The sequence below is a fragment of the Sus scrofa genome, chromosome 16, assembly GCF_054392235.1.
Source record: "Sus scrofa isolate SSC_HxYL_T2T_F1_AM1 chromosome 16, Sscrofa_HxYL_maternal_Yorkshire_Landrace_v2.0, whole genome shotgun sequence".
NCBI lineage: Eukaryota > Metazoa > Chordata > Mammalia > Artiodactyla > Suidae > Sus > Sus scrofa.
Genome location: NC_139398.1, coordinates 23445617 through 23462420, shown reverse-complemented (window position 1 = coordinate 23462420; position 16804 = coordinate 23445617). Strand labels below are relative to the sequence as shown.

Genomic DNA, 16804 nt, shown 5'->3' with positions numbered 1-16804 from the left:
GTCACCCTCAACTCTTAAATGCAGAGTCTCCAGAATTCTAGGAAACAACTACAAAAACTGTGAATAAACAGCCCGAGAATTTGTGTGCCCTGCTGGCCGTGAAGAGATTTGATTAGCAGAGCAGAAGGCAGCAAGAAAAGTTCTTGGGGAGTTCCCATCGTGGCTCAGTGGTTAACGAATCCAACTAGGAACCATGAGGTTGCGGGTTCGATCCCTGGCCTTGATCAGTGGGTTAAGGATTGGGCGTTGCTGTGAACTGTGGTGTAGGTTGTAGACGCGGTTTGGATCCTGTGTTGCTATGGCTCTGGCGTAGGCCGGTGGCTACAGCTCCGATTCGACCCCTAGCCTAGGAACCTCCATATGCCGCGGGAGCAGACCAAGAAATGGCAAAAGAAAAAAAAAAAAAAAAAGAAAGAAAGAAAGAAAAGTTCTTGGAGGACAAATTAGAATAAAAGAGTTCATCTCCCTGGGAAAATTAATGTCTACCCCCTGATTGCACAAATCACAAGCATTAGCAAAATCTCTTATTCCAGATAAGTTACTCAGAAATCTTGATCTGCTCAAGAGTTGCAAAAAACAGCTGGGTGATTGGCTGTCCTCTGTCACTCACTCCTATGCATTTTCCCTTTTCAGCCCCAAAGAATAGTTTGGGAGCTTAATGCCTGAAACTGCTTTTTGTTGGGGACGTGAAGAGGAGGCTCTGACCTTCAGCAGTATTTGTTGGAATTTTAGAAAATGAAACTGGGTTAATGTTTCTTCATCCTTCATGTGGTCATGTACTGAAATAAGGCACCTGAGGAGATAAACAAATTTAAAATGAACTTAAAAACAAGGCAACGAGAATAACAAAAACGGAAAACCTTGACTACAAATATCACTAGATGTAAAAGAGTTAGACTAGAAAGATTCGTAAAATAAAGAAAGTGCATGATAAATATGAAACAAGAAAAAAGAAATAATTTTAAAGATGGGCTTGTTTATAGTGAACATACATTAGTTGAGTTTTTATAAAGATAACATAAATATTAAAATGTATATCTGAAGAATAAATTGTGAGTTAAGGGCTGAATTGTGTCCCTCTCCACCAAATTCATACACTGATGGCCTAACCCCTACCTAGTGCCTCAGAATGGGCCTGTGTTTGGAGCTGGAGCCTTTAAAGATGTGAATTCAAATGAGACCATTAAGTGAGACCTAATCCAATGTGACTAGTGTCATTATCAGAAGAGGGCATTTGGACACACAGAGGGACATGAGGTGTGCACACACAGAGAAAAGACCATGTGAAGACACTGAGAGAAAGCAGTCATCTGCAAACCAAGGAGACTGGCCTCTGAGAAAACAAAGCTTGAGGACATTTTGATCTTGGACTTCTTACCTCCAGAGCTTTGAGAAATAATTTTCTCTTGACTAAGCTCCCCAGTCTGTAGTATTTGTTATGGCAGCCCTAGCAAACTAATACAGGTTGTAAGAAAAAGTTTAAGTACTTCCCAGAGCTTGCACAGAAGGATCAGTAACTTTCAAATTCCTGTTCCTGTTGTTTCATGTTTGTAAATTCCACAAAGCTCCTATTGAGGCTCAGTGGGTTAAGAACCTGATGTGGTCTCTTTGAAGATGTGGGTTCAATCCCTAATCTCATTCAGTGGGTTGAGGATCTGGCATTGCCAAAAGCTGCAACACAGGTTGCACATGCGGCTCAGCTTGGAACCACTGTTGCTGCAACCTGTGGAGTAGAAATATTTGAAGAAATAATAGAGATAAACTTCCTAGAAATAAATGAGAAGCTACAGAGTTCCAAAATAGGGAAAGAGTAAAAAGTTCTTACCAAGAAATATTTTAGTGAAGTGAAGACTAGAAAAGAAAATGAGAAAATTCTAAAAGCTCCCAAGATAAATTCTTCTTAGACACAAGAATATCATCACTATATACACCAGTAAAAAATGAAGACTTAAAGCAGTGCATATACATTTTTAATGAATTGTATACCCTGAGAAGAAAAATAAGGTTGAGAAATTATATCAGTAGATATTTTTACTTCCTATGAATTTTAATAATTCAAGTATTTTTGCATTGGTACAATAGAGACTTCAGAAGCAGAAGTGGACATATATGAAATCTTGGTTAATATGTGAGAGGTCAGTGGGAAATGAAATAACCTTTTTTACTGATGATGCTGGAAACATTGATTATCCACTTTCAAAAAATGAAAATAGATTTTAAAAGTCCATTAATCCTCACATACTCAAATTAAAGATTAAAATGCATATGTCAACATTAAAACTTTTAAACAGTAAAATATTATTATTTAATTTTAAATAAATATTCCTTAAAAAACACAAAAATTATAAAATACATTTGATAACATTAATGTTTTTATAAAAACATACCCTGAAATAACAAGTCCCAGAATGATTGAAAATTACAGGAGTGCAAATTGGTATATATCTTTATTGGAATTGATTTTGACTTGTTTATACAAGTGGAATCTATGTTAGTTTGAAGCATATAAAATTTTAAATGTTGTTAATAAATGGCCGAATGTGATCAATTTCCCGTTTTAAACATACATGTTTTGTGGTATGATATTTTCTCTCCCAAGTACATGCCATAGAGGAGTCTTTTTATATGTGTACCCATTAGAATCCATGTATGAAATTTTAATAGTACTCTTATAAGTAAAAAGCTAGGAATAGCTCAGACAGGTATCAAAATAGAGCAGAAAAATGTATTTCTTCAGTGAAGGATATACATCAGGAAAATAAATGAACTACAGTTTCCGCTAATGTGTGAATTGCAAAAAACTTATATTAAATGAAAAATATCTGCTGGATAAAGTGTACATATAATTCCACTGGGGCAGACAAAACTATATAAACTCGACAAATACGAACAACACATTTGTATATGTTTATAAATTTGTGGTAAGAATATAAAGTATGCAAAGGAATTGTTAACATGAATATGATTTTCTATAGGAAACAGGAGATAACCAGGGATATAAAACTAGGAAGAATTGTTAAATAACTTCAATGGTTCTATTTTAAACTAAGTGGTAGGAAAATAATACACTCTTTTTTGTGTATGTGTGTATAACATTTACATTTTTTAAAAGTAAACATGGTTAACAAGCATTGTTTGTTATATCAAGAAGAAACTGTATTTGGAAGCCATGGGTTGTATAATGGAATAAAACTAGACTATCACGAAGGGATTGAATCATATTAGACATTCTGGACAAAAACATAAAATTTATAGAAGTTAGATTTTAATACTAATCATAGAGGAGAGCAAGAAACCAATTTAGATAATTATATATATTTTTAATATCACTCTGGCTGCTGTGTGGAAAAGGTTTTTTTGTTTTGTTTTGTTTTGTTTTGTTTTGTTGCCAGAGTAAATAGTAAAGAAGGAAAGACCAATTTAGAATCTCTAATGATAATCCACATCACAGATGTTGGCTTAGACTCATGTGGTTGTCACAGAGCTGGAGAGAAATAGCTTTGAGATATATGTAGGTGTTATAATTTCCAGGTCTTTATGATGGATTGGATCTAGTGGCTTAATAGAGGTTAGTGTTAAATGATGTTTCTATGTCTTCTGGTTGAGTGAGTGGAGGAAGGATAATTTATTAATAGAACAGAATCAAATTGAATTATAGATGGAACTAGATCAGAGTTTCATTTTGGATGTATTATGTCATGTTCAGTTAATAGCATGTTGTGTTTTGTGAACCAGCTGAATGGAGAAACTAAGTAATCAGTTTGAAGTATGCATCTGGATAGCAGAAGATAAGTAAACCTATAGCATAGCAGCAATAAGGGGTATGAGAACTACTGGGAATGAATGAGACCACCTAGACAGATGATATAGAAGAAGGAAAGAGGCAAAGGTCTAAGAAATAATACTTAGGTAAGAGGTAGTAGATGAATCAGAATGAAAGACCTAAGAGGTAAAAGAAAAAATACAGAATCATACTATCAGAGAAGCCAGGAGAAAAGTATTTTCTAAACAAGCACAATATTTTCTGACAAATGCTACAGTGAAATTGAGGAGGGTGATGACTAATAAGTATCTATTGAACTTAAGTCACAGCTAATAAGGAAATGTTTAATTTAGTGATATAGTCATTTTGGAGAGTACTAAAGAATGAAATATACTTGAGGAAGAGATGACAATATGTGAAGTTAACCCTAGAAGAAGTTTGGGTGTTAAAATACAGCTGGAAAATTTGTCAGCTTGTTAGCTGTGAAATAGAAACTTAAGGGGAGTTCCCTGGTGGTCTAGTGGTTAGGACTCTGCTGTTCACCCCTGCAGCCCAGGTTCAATTCCTACTGCTGCATGGGGCAGGCACTCCCCCACCCACCCACCCACACAAAGAAACAAAAACAAACAAAAACCCCCCAGAAACTTAGGTTTTTCTGTTTAATTGTGTTTACTTTTTCTTATAAATCCTTACTTTGCTGGATAGCATGGAGCCAAGAAGGCTTAAAATTGATAGAAGTTTCTTCTGGTTTAGTTTGGTAGCTTATCTTCTTTCACATAAAATTATCCCTCAAATATCTTCTTCCTCCTCTTGTTTCTTTCCAAGATGGCAAGGGAAAATAGGGGTTTGTGTGGACGTGGGGTAGTGGTGATGTCTTCTGGTTATGGAAAGAGGAACCTTGGATCACATATGTACATCCTTTTTCTCTCCTCTGGGTCTATCCTGATGGTTTCACAACAGCCTAGATTCTAGACACACTCTTGGCATTTCCATCTGAAGTCTGCAGCTGGGAACTCACAACTACTGTCTGGTCAGTAAAGTATGAGACAAAGGTGTCAGCTGTGGATGACAGGATTGAACAAAAAGAAGTGAAATTTGAGGGTGCTAGATAATTAATAGAATAGCGATGGAAATTAGAAGTTAATCTTCTACCAACACTTGATTTATGCTTTGCAAAGCCAAACGTTTATCCACACAGGCCCATCCTCTGGTCAGTTTCTGTCAACAGGGACAGATGCTACTATATTTTCTCATGTGATGGTAATGATTGTTGAGTCTCATTCCACACCAGTGTAATGTGCTTGTCACTTAAGTATTCATTCATTCATTCACCCAGAAATTTACTAAAAGATTTGGAATTTCTAATATTTCTGAGCACCATAATAACAACTTACGACCAAGAAATGAATGGCAGTATCCTTCTTCTAAAAAAATGTGACTACGAGCACAAAACCTGAAGACACTACATGATTAAAATTGAATTAAGATGTGGTAATTAAAAGATAAAGTTTTTTTTTTACACTTTTCTATAATGTGTCAAACAAATAAACAAAAATGCCCTGGAAATAACTAGCACTATATTTCACTTCTTGACACAATATGATATTACCGGATAATTTAATGGCTCAGGAATTTGGAACATTTGGGATTGGTGTTTGTTTAATTAATCTTTTCACTTACCCTCCACCTGGGAAAGTAAGAAGTACTTAGTCAATCAGAGGAAGTCACTGGTAAATCCACTGATAGACAAAATTCACATAAAGACAGATATATACTGTTTCTCAAAGCTTGGCATCTGTTAAAAATTCATTTGGAAAAAAGGGGTGTATAGTCTCAAATTCTAAGAAGCATTTTCTGCTTTTTAAGATAAATTTATAGAGGGAAAAATCATTAGAGGAGGCTGCAGCACTACTTCTGATGTTTTAGAATATCTAATCCCACCTTATATTAAACAAGATCCATCAGTGCTTTACTAGCTTTCTACTGCTGCCATAACGAAATACCACAAGCTGAATGGCTTAAAACAACAGGAAGTTATTATTTCAAAGTTCTGGAGGCAAGTACAAAATCAAGGTGATCAGCAGTCATGCTTTCCTTAAACTCTGTAGGAGAGAATGCTTCTTTGCCACTTCCTAATTGATGGTGATTCCCAGGCAATCACTGATGTCCCTTGGCTTGTTAGCTACAGCACTTCAAACTGAGCACCTGTTGTCACATGGCATCGTCCAGATCTTCTCATGTGTTTTCCTCTTTCTATAAGGACATCAGTCTTATTGGTTAAGGACCTACCCTAATGACCTCACTTTAACCTGATTACTTCTGCAAGGACCCTATTTTCAATTAAGGTAGCATTCTCAGATAAGTTGAAGTTCAGTTAAGAACTTCAACTTATCTTTTTGAGGAATGCAATCCAGTTCATAACAATATTCCTCTCAGGAGTTTCTGGTGGTTCACCCAGTGGTTAGGACTGGGTGCTTTCACCACTGCGGCCGAAGTTTAATCCCTGATCTAGGAACTGAATTGCCACATCAAACTGAAGCTAAAAAGAAAAAACAAAAACAAAACAATTCTGCCTGCCACTAAAGTGAAAGGATAAAGGGAAGTGATTGAGAGGCTAAAAATGGGAATAGATCTGTTGTTTCTTCCTGAGGGACAGAATTGTAATTGGAAAGAAAGTCCTTTTCCCATTGGTAATTTCTCTTCCTCTCACTAATCACTGAAGGCTGAAAGGTCTAAACATAACATAAAAAGGCATATGTATGTGTGTGTGTGTGTGTGTGTGTAGAGAGAGATAGAGAGATATATATAATGGGTATATATGTATGACATATTATATTATATATAATATAATGTCTAATATATAGGCATGCCTCAAAGATACTGTTGGTTCAGTTCTAAACCACTGCAATAAAGCAAATATCTCAATAAAGCTAGCCATACCAATTTTTTTAATTTCCTAGTGCATATGACAATTATATAAATATAAAATAAATATAAAATTTTATAAATATAAAATTATATAAATATATAAATATAAAATATAAAACTATACCATAGTCTATTAGTATGCAGTAGCATTATATATAAAAAAATGCATACCTTAATTAAATTTTACTTCATTGCTTAAGAATGCTAACCGTCTCTGAGCCTTCAGAGTAATGATAGTAATATCAAAAATCACTGATCACAGATCACCACAGAAAATATAATAAAAGAGAAAAAGTTTGAAATATTGAAAGAATTGCTGAAATGTGACACATAGACATGAAATGAGCAAATGCTATAGGAAAAATGGCTCCATAGTCTTGCTCAATGAAGGATTGCCACAAACCTTCAATTTGTGAAAAACGCAATATCTATGAAGCACAATAAAGTAAAGCATAATAAAATGAGGCTTGACTGTACCATAAATAATATATTTAAAATATATTATTATATAGAAGGTATGTAATAGGTATGTATAAAATATATGTATACTATGTATATAGTATATAAAAGGTACTTAATGGGTATATTTAAATACCATATTCAATATTATATATGTATACATATCATATATACATACCTATATATAGGTACTATATGACTCAAACATTGCACTCAAACAATGTTTCTAGATGTAGATGACTTTTCAAATTCAGATGTACTTTTTATATTTTTCCATTTGGAAATTATTTTCTTTTTACTGCATCATTAACCATGGAACCAACACTCCAGTTGAAAGAGAATTGTTTTAAAAATATGGAGTTCCCGTTGTGGCACAGTGGTTAACGAATCCAACTAGGAACCACGAGGTGGCGGGTTCGGTCCCTGCCCTTGCTCAGTGGGTTAATGATCCGGCGTTGCCGTGAGCTGTGGTGTAGGTCGCAGACGCGGCTCGGATCCTGTGTTGCTGTGGCTCTGGCGTAGGCCGGCGGCTACATCTCCGATTAGACCCTTAGCCTGGGAACCTCCATATGCCGCGGGAGCGGCCCAAGAAATAACAAAAAGACCAAAAAAAAAAATAAAAATAAAAATAAATAAAAATAAAACATACGATATCATTACCTCCCTAGGTTTGGGAAAAATGGCCATGATCAGTGCCTTGGGGACTTAAGTACAATATCTATTTTTTCTTTGTGCTTTTTAGGGCGAAACCCGTGTCATGTGAAGTTTCCCAGGCTACGGGTTGAATCAAAGCTACAACTGCTGGCCTGTGCCACAGCCAAAGCAACATGGGTTCTGAGCCCTGTCTTCTACCTACACTGCAGCTCACAGCAACACCGGATCCCCAACCCACTGAGCAAGGCTAGGGATGAAACCCACATCCTCATGGATACTAGACAGATTTGTTTCTGCTGTGGCACAAGAGGAACTTTGTTAACTACAATATCTAATTACTTTTTCTCTCTGATCAAAGGAGGGAGCCATCAATTCTTCTAAAATTGTTCTGTCAGTAGCTGGATTTAAGGATGTTTTACTTAATGCAGAAGTTCCTGGCTATCAGATAGGATTACTTGCAGAGACACAATAGCTAGGAGATCATTAGAATATGTAACTAAGTTATCTGTCCTTATAAATCACTTTTCTAAACACTTAGATTCTTTAATTTATCAAAAAAAAAAAATTGACCTTTGGCTTCAGGGCTTTTGGTGGTTTCCACAACACTTTCTCCATCTTTAGTGAAAATAGACAGCAAAAATGTGAAATATTTTTTTAAGATTTCAGTGAATAAGTTTAAACCATTTTGTGATAAAAGTTTATGTGAGTCATGTAATATATTTAACTTATAATAAAATATGAACTATTTCAGGAATAGTAACATCTAAAATCATGTTAATAATTATCTGTGAATGCAATGCCTATAAGAGAAAGTAATCTTTTTTTTTTTTTAAGTTGAGAATATATATGAAACTTCCAAAATCCCTAATTTGTTTTACTTGGACAAGGACATATTTAAAAAGATCTTTCTTGGAACACTTCCCCTATTTAGGACTATTCTTGCTATAGATATGCTACATGATACTAAGTTTGCTGGTTTCTTGAAAACATAAAACACTTTGTCTGATACCATTCTATTTGCTCTTCTTTAATCATGTAAAGTATTACAACCTTTATGACTAGAAATTCTGTTTGTGCTTATCAACCCAACCCTCCAATTTTACAGATGAGTCAACTGAAAAAGATAATTTACTTTTTTTTTCTCTAAGTGGACTATAAAATGCATAAGCCAAAGAATGCATTTTAAATGTTTGATAGAAAGATTATTGAACTAGAAATTAAATATAATAAAGAATACATTATACAGTTAAATATGGGAATTTCTTTTCCCATTACGCTAAGATTCCCAAAGGACATTCTTTCTTACTCACTTCTAATTTCAAGACTCACTGCAATGTCATTTCTGATATTTCTTCAGTAATTGTTTATGAATTCATTAATTGAACAATCAGAACAGCTTCCAGACCTTCTATAAGCACATATTTATACATAAATTGGATATGATCATTCTGGTTTTTTTCTAAAATAAAATTAAAGTTCACAATAGTTTTAGATTTGAAGTGTGACAATAGTAAGAGATATCCCATTTACTACATGTGTGATTTTCCCTATTATTAACATCTTACTTTAGCTTGGTACATTTGCCACAATTAAAGAACAACTATAGATATCTTACTATTAACTGAAATCTGTGTTTTACTCTGACTGCCCACTTAATGTTTCTTTCTCTTCAATAATTCTATCCAAGATTTCACAGTACATTTAGTCGTCAGTAAGCTCCTTTTAGCTGTTACAGGTTCCCAGACTCTCCTTGTTCTTATAACCTTGACACTTTTGAGAATTACATTATTAGTCTTTTAGTATTGTCATAACAAACTTCCATATACTGGGTGGCTTAAATAACAAATATTTACTTTTTCACAATTGTGGAAGCTGGAAAGTCTGAGGTCAAGATGCCAACATGTTCAGATCATGATGAGGGCTCTCTTCTTGGCTCGTAGACAGCTGCATTCTAACTGTGTCCTCACACGTTGAGGAGAGAGATATCTCTTCCTTTTCTTAAAAGTTCACAGCCAGTGAGACAAGGAGCCCACCCTGATCACCTCATTTAACCCTAGTAACTTCTCAAAAACCCTATCTCCAGAAAAAGTCACAGTTGACGTTAAGGCTTCAAAATATGAATTTTTGGGAGGACAAAATTCAGTCCATAGCAAATACTTATAAGGTATTTTGTATAATGTCTCTCAATTTGGATTTATTGGTGTTTTCCTCATTATTAGATTGGAGTTATCTGTTTGAAGAGTAGAACAAGAGGTGAAGTGCCATTCTCATTATATCTTCTCAGTGGTACTGGCTGTGGAAATGACTTACCAATGTTGATAGTAACCTTGTCACTTGGCTGAGATAGTGTTTGTCAAGTTTCTTCACAGTAAACTTACTCATATGTACCCATTTCTATACTCCCTTCTTTGAAAGGAAATCATTGATTTCCTTAATAATAAAGCTCACATTTAAATAGTGGGGTTTATATTCCATCTCCTTTACAGTTTAAAATAATCACAAGAGTTATTTAAAATTCTTCTGTGTGGAAATTTAGTCAGTTCTCCTCTATTTATTCAATAATTTATTTATCTTGGTATGAATTCATGGATATATGATACACTGGAGCAGTAAACTGGTAGGACTCCTTAAAGTGGTGATTTTGGCAATTAACTAATAATTTTGTTGAATTACTGGAGGTTGAGTGTGGACTGTTATCAAAATGAGAAACTTGTGACTCAGTCTTTTCCTCCAGAAATTCCGCAGTGTCCTCTCAGTGAGGAAGCAAAGATCTCATAACTACTCACTGCTCACCTCTTACAAAGGGAGGAGAAGAGTGATAATTTTGAAACACAGCTAGAGAACTTTGTATAATAAACACCTACCCTTAAGGGAAAAGAAACTGCCATAGTCTTATCCCAACTTGGAAAAGAGTGCTCTTCCCACAGAGTCAACAGGAGTCAGAATTTCAAGGAAATACTTTAGGGACATTGAAGAAACACTTGTAAAGGTCACAGACCTAAGACACAAGCCCCATAAACTGAGATTTAACCAGGATATATAAAATGTTTGCCTCCCTAGCACCTTCCCACCACATTGACAGAGAACCCCCTACCATAATAGTGTGTTACATCCGAAAGATCTGCAAGACCCAGAAACTCTCTGAGGAAAAACACCAAGGAAAAACCCTAAAACAAGTAAGAAGACAAAAACCAGGACACGAAAGGAATTTTTAACCTCCAAAAACTATAATTACACCAAATATGAAGCACAGCCAAACTCCAGGACATGTTATCATTAATCCTCATGCTATTTTTTCAGTTTTTATTACCTGATCTAATCTGTTCAACTTTCATGAAAAAAATTACAAAGCATAGCAAAAGACAAGAGAAGTCACAGTCTGAAGGGAAAAAGCAATTAGATTCAGTTATGACAGAGAAGTTGGGATTATGAAACAGAGAAACTATTATTAACACATCAGAGGCACTCCTTAATATACAATATGAAAGAACAGATGAGTAATATAATCAGAGAGATGGAATATCTTTTTATAAAAGGAATGATAGAAATAAAAAAACCACTCTAACTAAAGTGAATACTGCTTTATTGATAGACTTGATACAGCTGAGAGAAGACTCAATGAATTTGAAGATAAGTCCATAGAAACTTTCCAAATTTAAGTGCAAGGAATAAATGTCTATTTTAGCAAGCACTTTATTTTGAATATTTTGTGAGAATTTATTTAAATTATTTCTTATTCCAAAGTCTAAGTTAAAAAATACTGGTTTAAAATAAGATATAATTATTTTATTTTAGCATGTTTATTAAATTATAAAATTACTACATAATTACCATCCTGTTTTATTTAATTTTCCACAAAATTACTGAAGCCATGAACAGTACAGTGGTAACTAACCAATATTAGATTGCTACTTAGTATTAATCATTTTGCCAATTTCATTAGGTGATTAACTAAATTTCTCTTTTCCTTTTCATTCAGATGAAAAAAACCTCAAAATCTGTAATAAAAGCATTGACCTATAACGTAAAAGAGATTTAACGTGCATAAATATATAAATGATTATATAAATATAAAATGTGAATAAAATATTCATCAAAACCAAAGGGTTCAGAGTGATAATAATGATATTAATAGCGTAACCAGATGATACACTAAAAGATCTCGTTTTCATAGATTCCGCATCTCATTGCATAAGGCTTTAATTCCCATGATATTTTACCTGGACATTAGAAGTTATTTAGTCAATTATGCATTATATATAGGGTAACACTAGTATTGTGTCTGCTCAAAACACCCAAAGCATGCTGTTTTCCTGGCCAAGTTGCCCAAGTTTAGATGACAGTTTATGTGGTCACTTTGACTTCATTGCACTAATTTAGTAACTTACAGTATCTATATCATAGTTTAGGTCACAGCATCATCTTTCTTACTAATGCCATCTCCAGACCATGTTTCCATTTTCCTTCACTTATACAATATTGCTATTTTACTCTTCTCACCATCTCATTGTTGTTCTTTCCATCCCCAAATTCCTTTGTGTCCCTGTAATCTACTCATCTTCTTAATAATACTAATCATTCACTAATGAGTATTAATCTCCCTCAGTCATCTCTCCTACGTCTAATCCTGTTACCATTCCTTTTCAAGCTCTCCAATGCATAGTTACAGCCTGGATCAAAAAGAAAACCACCGAGTACCAATTGTGGCTCAGCAGAAATGAATATGACTAGCATCCATGAGGATGCAGGTTTGATCTCTGGCCTTGTTCAATGGGTTAAGGATCCAGCATTGCCATGAGCTGTGGTTTAGGTCGCAGAAACAGCTCACATCTGGCATTGCTGTTGCTGTGGTGTAGACCAGCAGCTGCAGCTCCAATTCGACCCCTAGCCTGGGAAACTTTTTAGGGTGCAGGACTAAGAAAAGACAAAAAAAAAAAAAAAGAGAGAGAGAGAACCACATCCAAAATCATACATAAAAGTAATACATTCTTTAACAACAAACACTTATTTTTTTCTTCCTTTCTCAAGAACTCAACAATGCAACAATTATTCCAGTGGAGATAACAACTTCATTTATTTTCTGTGACTTTATTTTTTAACAGCATTTGTGGAAATGCAATGCATTTAAAGAAAAGTGTTTATAAGAACAAAATATGTAATATGGAATAACAAAGTTGTTCAAAATAAATCACCCCCAGGATAAGAAGTATAAGATGTCTAATATCCACAATGACCCAGCAAAGACCTCTTCCTATGCACAATGCCCTCTCTCCCCTCTCTCTCTCTCCTTCTCCATTCCTTCTCTTTCTCTAAATATAAATACTTTCTCTAATATGTATATTAAAAATTGTAGTAGTAAAGGTGGATACAATACCGATATTGATATGTTATCAGTATTGTATCCACCTTTACTACTACAATTTGCTTCTCTAATTTCTCTCTGTTGAATATCCTTTTCTCTTTACATTCCCTGTGATGTTTAGTCTTAGGTGTCAACTTGAGTAGGCCACTAGGTATCCAGATATTTGTTCAAACATTATTCTGGGTGTGTGTGTGAGGACATTTCTGGACAATAATAACATCTGAATGAGTAGACTGAGTAAAGCAGATTGCCCTCCATAGTGCAGATGGCCCTCAGGATGGCCTGAGTAGAAAACAAAGGTGGATCCTTCTCCAAGTCCAGGAAGGAACTCTTTCTGCTCTATTGCCTTGAGCTAGGCCATTGGTCTTTCCTTAACTTCATAGTAGAACTAAAGCATCTACACTTGTGGGGTCATGAATGAGCCTACTGGATTTAGGACTAGAACTTAAGCCATCAGCTCTCCTGTGTCTCCAGCTTGCCAACTGCAGATCTTGCACATCCCTCATTATCAGGAATAAGAACCAATTCGTTATGGTAAAACTATGGTTGATGGGACATTTACTGTATAATTATTTTATACCAGATGTTAGAATAAAAATGGAAAGCACAACTATATAAACAGGTTTATAACTTATTTGTTTTGCATCCACTAACATCACACTGGCCAAAGCAATCACATGGTTAAATCCAAAGTCTAGGTCATGTCAAGGACATGTGGATGTTAAGTACTACTGTAGTGAAGTGTAAAATTGGAAAAACAATTTAACCAACCACAGCATGTATATGTGTACATATAATTAGGAAAAATCCACACTAGAAATTTAACTGGTTATGCCATAAGTGAGCAAATTGGAGGGGGAGATGGGCATCCCACTGTCTCTTCAATCAGTTTCATATGGACTTCCTCTCCTTTCCAATTGAAAATACTCTCTTCAAAGATAATTACCTCAGTGTTTTAATATTCAGAGGATTCCTTTCAATTAGCATCTTCTTTGATCTATCTACAAAATTTCACATAATTTTAAACATTCTTCCTTGTAACTCTCAGAAACTGTTTTTCCTCCTGTTTTTTTTTTTTTTTTTTTTTTCCCCCACTTATTTCTCTCATCTCTCCTTGGCATGGCTTTCTTTTTTTTCCCCTGATACATAAAGGTAGACCATCTTGGGTTGCCACCCTAGTGCAACAATTTTCATCTATATGCTTTCCTTGAATTATTTCATTTAATCCCATGTTATTATAGAAAGCTATTACAGTATAGTTTAGACCTAGAAATGTATTCAGCCACTTACATAGCCCCAAAGATGGCTATAACCATTGCCATTTCATCAGTTTTACTACCTGCAACCTTTTCTTTTGCTGATGTAAACATCAGGCATACCCGCCATCTTTAAATTGTTTCAAAACATCAAAGCCTTTCCAGCTACAGTCTTTGTGTATGTGTTGTTTTCACTACCATGGATGTCTTTACCTATAATCTTGGCATATCTATGTTGTTCTTATTCTTCCAGTCTACACTAAAATTACAACCCAGTAATTGAACTTCTTTCACCACCAAATCAAAAGAGACATTCCTCAGCCTCCCACCACTACTTTTACTTTCTCAAATATTCTATTTCTTTGGTTTCTTAGCATTCCTCTCACAATAAAACTATAAATCCATTTGTTCCCTTATTATTTTTAGCCTTTCTCTTCAGTAGCTGAGAGTTCCATGAAGAAGTTGCCCTCTTGGAATACATAACTGTTTATTGTACCAATCCATTCATAATAACTAGTGAATTACCTACAACTTTAAAAGCTGTCAATATTTGCTAAATGCATTCATTAACATTATTATATGACCATCAAAATTTTAAAATGTTGAAGTAAAATATCAGAAGTTGAAAAGTATAGTCATTTTTAAAAATTGAAATATTTATAGTGGATTTCCAAATGTTAAAGGAAGCAATATCAGTGCAATCCATTTGTTTTGTGATTAAAATAAGCATAATTATTGAATTTACCAAAGTAAATATCATCTTCTAATTCAACAAGAAACAGAGATTTCTAATTCAGCAAGAAACAGAGAGTTGCATTATATAATGATTGTGTAGTATAGACATCTTTGATCCTTATAAGGCATTAATAAAAATAAAGTTTATAATGCCTAGATCATTCAGAATAGTTTTTATTTAAATGATTGTATCTATATCATGGGCAAAAAATATGTAGTTTCAAAACATGTCTCTCAAAACATTCTAATCTGTGTTTAAACAACAACACTACCAGTTCCTATGTTCATAAACTTGAACAAGTGACCTAAATATTTTGATCCTAGTTCATCCAAGAATTAAATTAAAAAGGTTGTGAAATATATACACATTGAAGAGATATAGTGAGAATTACAGTCATATTCCTTTATAAACATACAGTTCAATAAATAACACAGTTTATTCCTTTTATTTTTATTTATTTATTTATTTATTTTTTGTCTTTTTGCCTTTTCTTGAGCCGCTCCCGTGGCATATGGAGTTTCCCAGGCTAGGGGTCTAATTGGAGCTGTAGCCACCGGCCTACGCCAGAGCCACAGCAATGTGGGATCCGAACCGCGTCTGCGACCTACACCACAGTTCATGGCAATGCTGGATCCTTAACCCACTGAGCAAGGCCAGGGATCAAACCTGCAACCTCATGGTTCCTAGTCAGATTCGTTAAGCACTGTGCCACAATGGGAACTCCCATTTATTTGTATTTTTAATATTAACTAGGAATAGAAAAATAATTCTCTTAATTTTCAATTCTAAACAATAATCTTTTTGCGTTAGTTTTATCATTAGGTGAAACAAAAATAAAATAGGTATAAGTTTTACCTATAATTAGTTCAATTCTTATAAATTAAATTTTGATTTTTTGTATGCCTGATAATAGCAATTATTAGATATCACTTATTTACTTTTAAATGTGTTTAATGTTTACTGTTAAGGTACTTAGGATCAGTTGAGGATTTCAATGCGTTCCTGCCATTTCTTTTGTACACTATGCAAGAAATACTCAGCAAAGCTGAACACACTATTCACTTTTGTAATTCTGTAACTGCACATAACATAATACAATTAACAATAATGATCTATTCACTATATATATTTTTTCTTATTTTTTTTAAATTTTTATTATAGTTGATTTACAATGTTCTGTCAATTTCTGCTGTACAGCAAAGTGCAGCATTATTCACAATAGCCAAGACATGGAAACAACCTAAATGTTCATTGACAGATGAATGGATTAAGAAGATGTGGTACATATTCACTATATATTTTGTAAATCTCAAGTGTTCATGTACATATATGTCAGTACAAAAGCTGTATTATCATCTTTTTTATCAGGCAACTCACTAATGTGAGCATAGTAAGTATTCTTTGGAACTGCATTTCATGTAATTTGAAATCTCAAATATTTGTTGAGTAACTTTTTGACAGACAGTATCAGATGTATCAGAATGATGGAGAACCATATAACTGATGAAGTTGATTTACTTATTCTTCCTCATTCTGAACTTAAATATATAGACTTAGTCATTCTATTACAGGCACCTTTAGACATCCTTGGGCTCTCCGAACAAAGGCTTATTCTGATAAAACTCAGGTGTAGAGGAGCAAGCTAG

At 34.3% G+C, this 16804-nt stretch overlaps 1 long non-coding RNA gene across 1 annotated transcript in view; it reads left to right on the top strand.

Annotated features, from left to right (window-relative positions):
* Positions 1–16804, top strand: part of LOC146395466 (uncharacterized) — a 231256-nt gene that overhangs the window by 182468 nt on the left and 31984 nt on the right. The gene's annotated exons all lie outside the window — the stretch shown is intronic.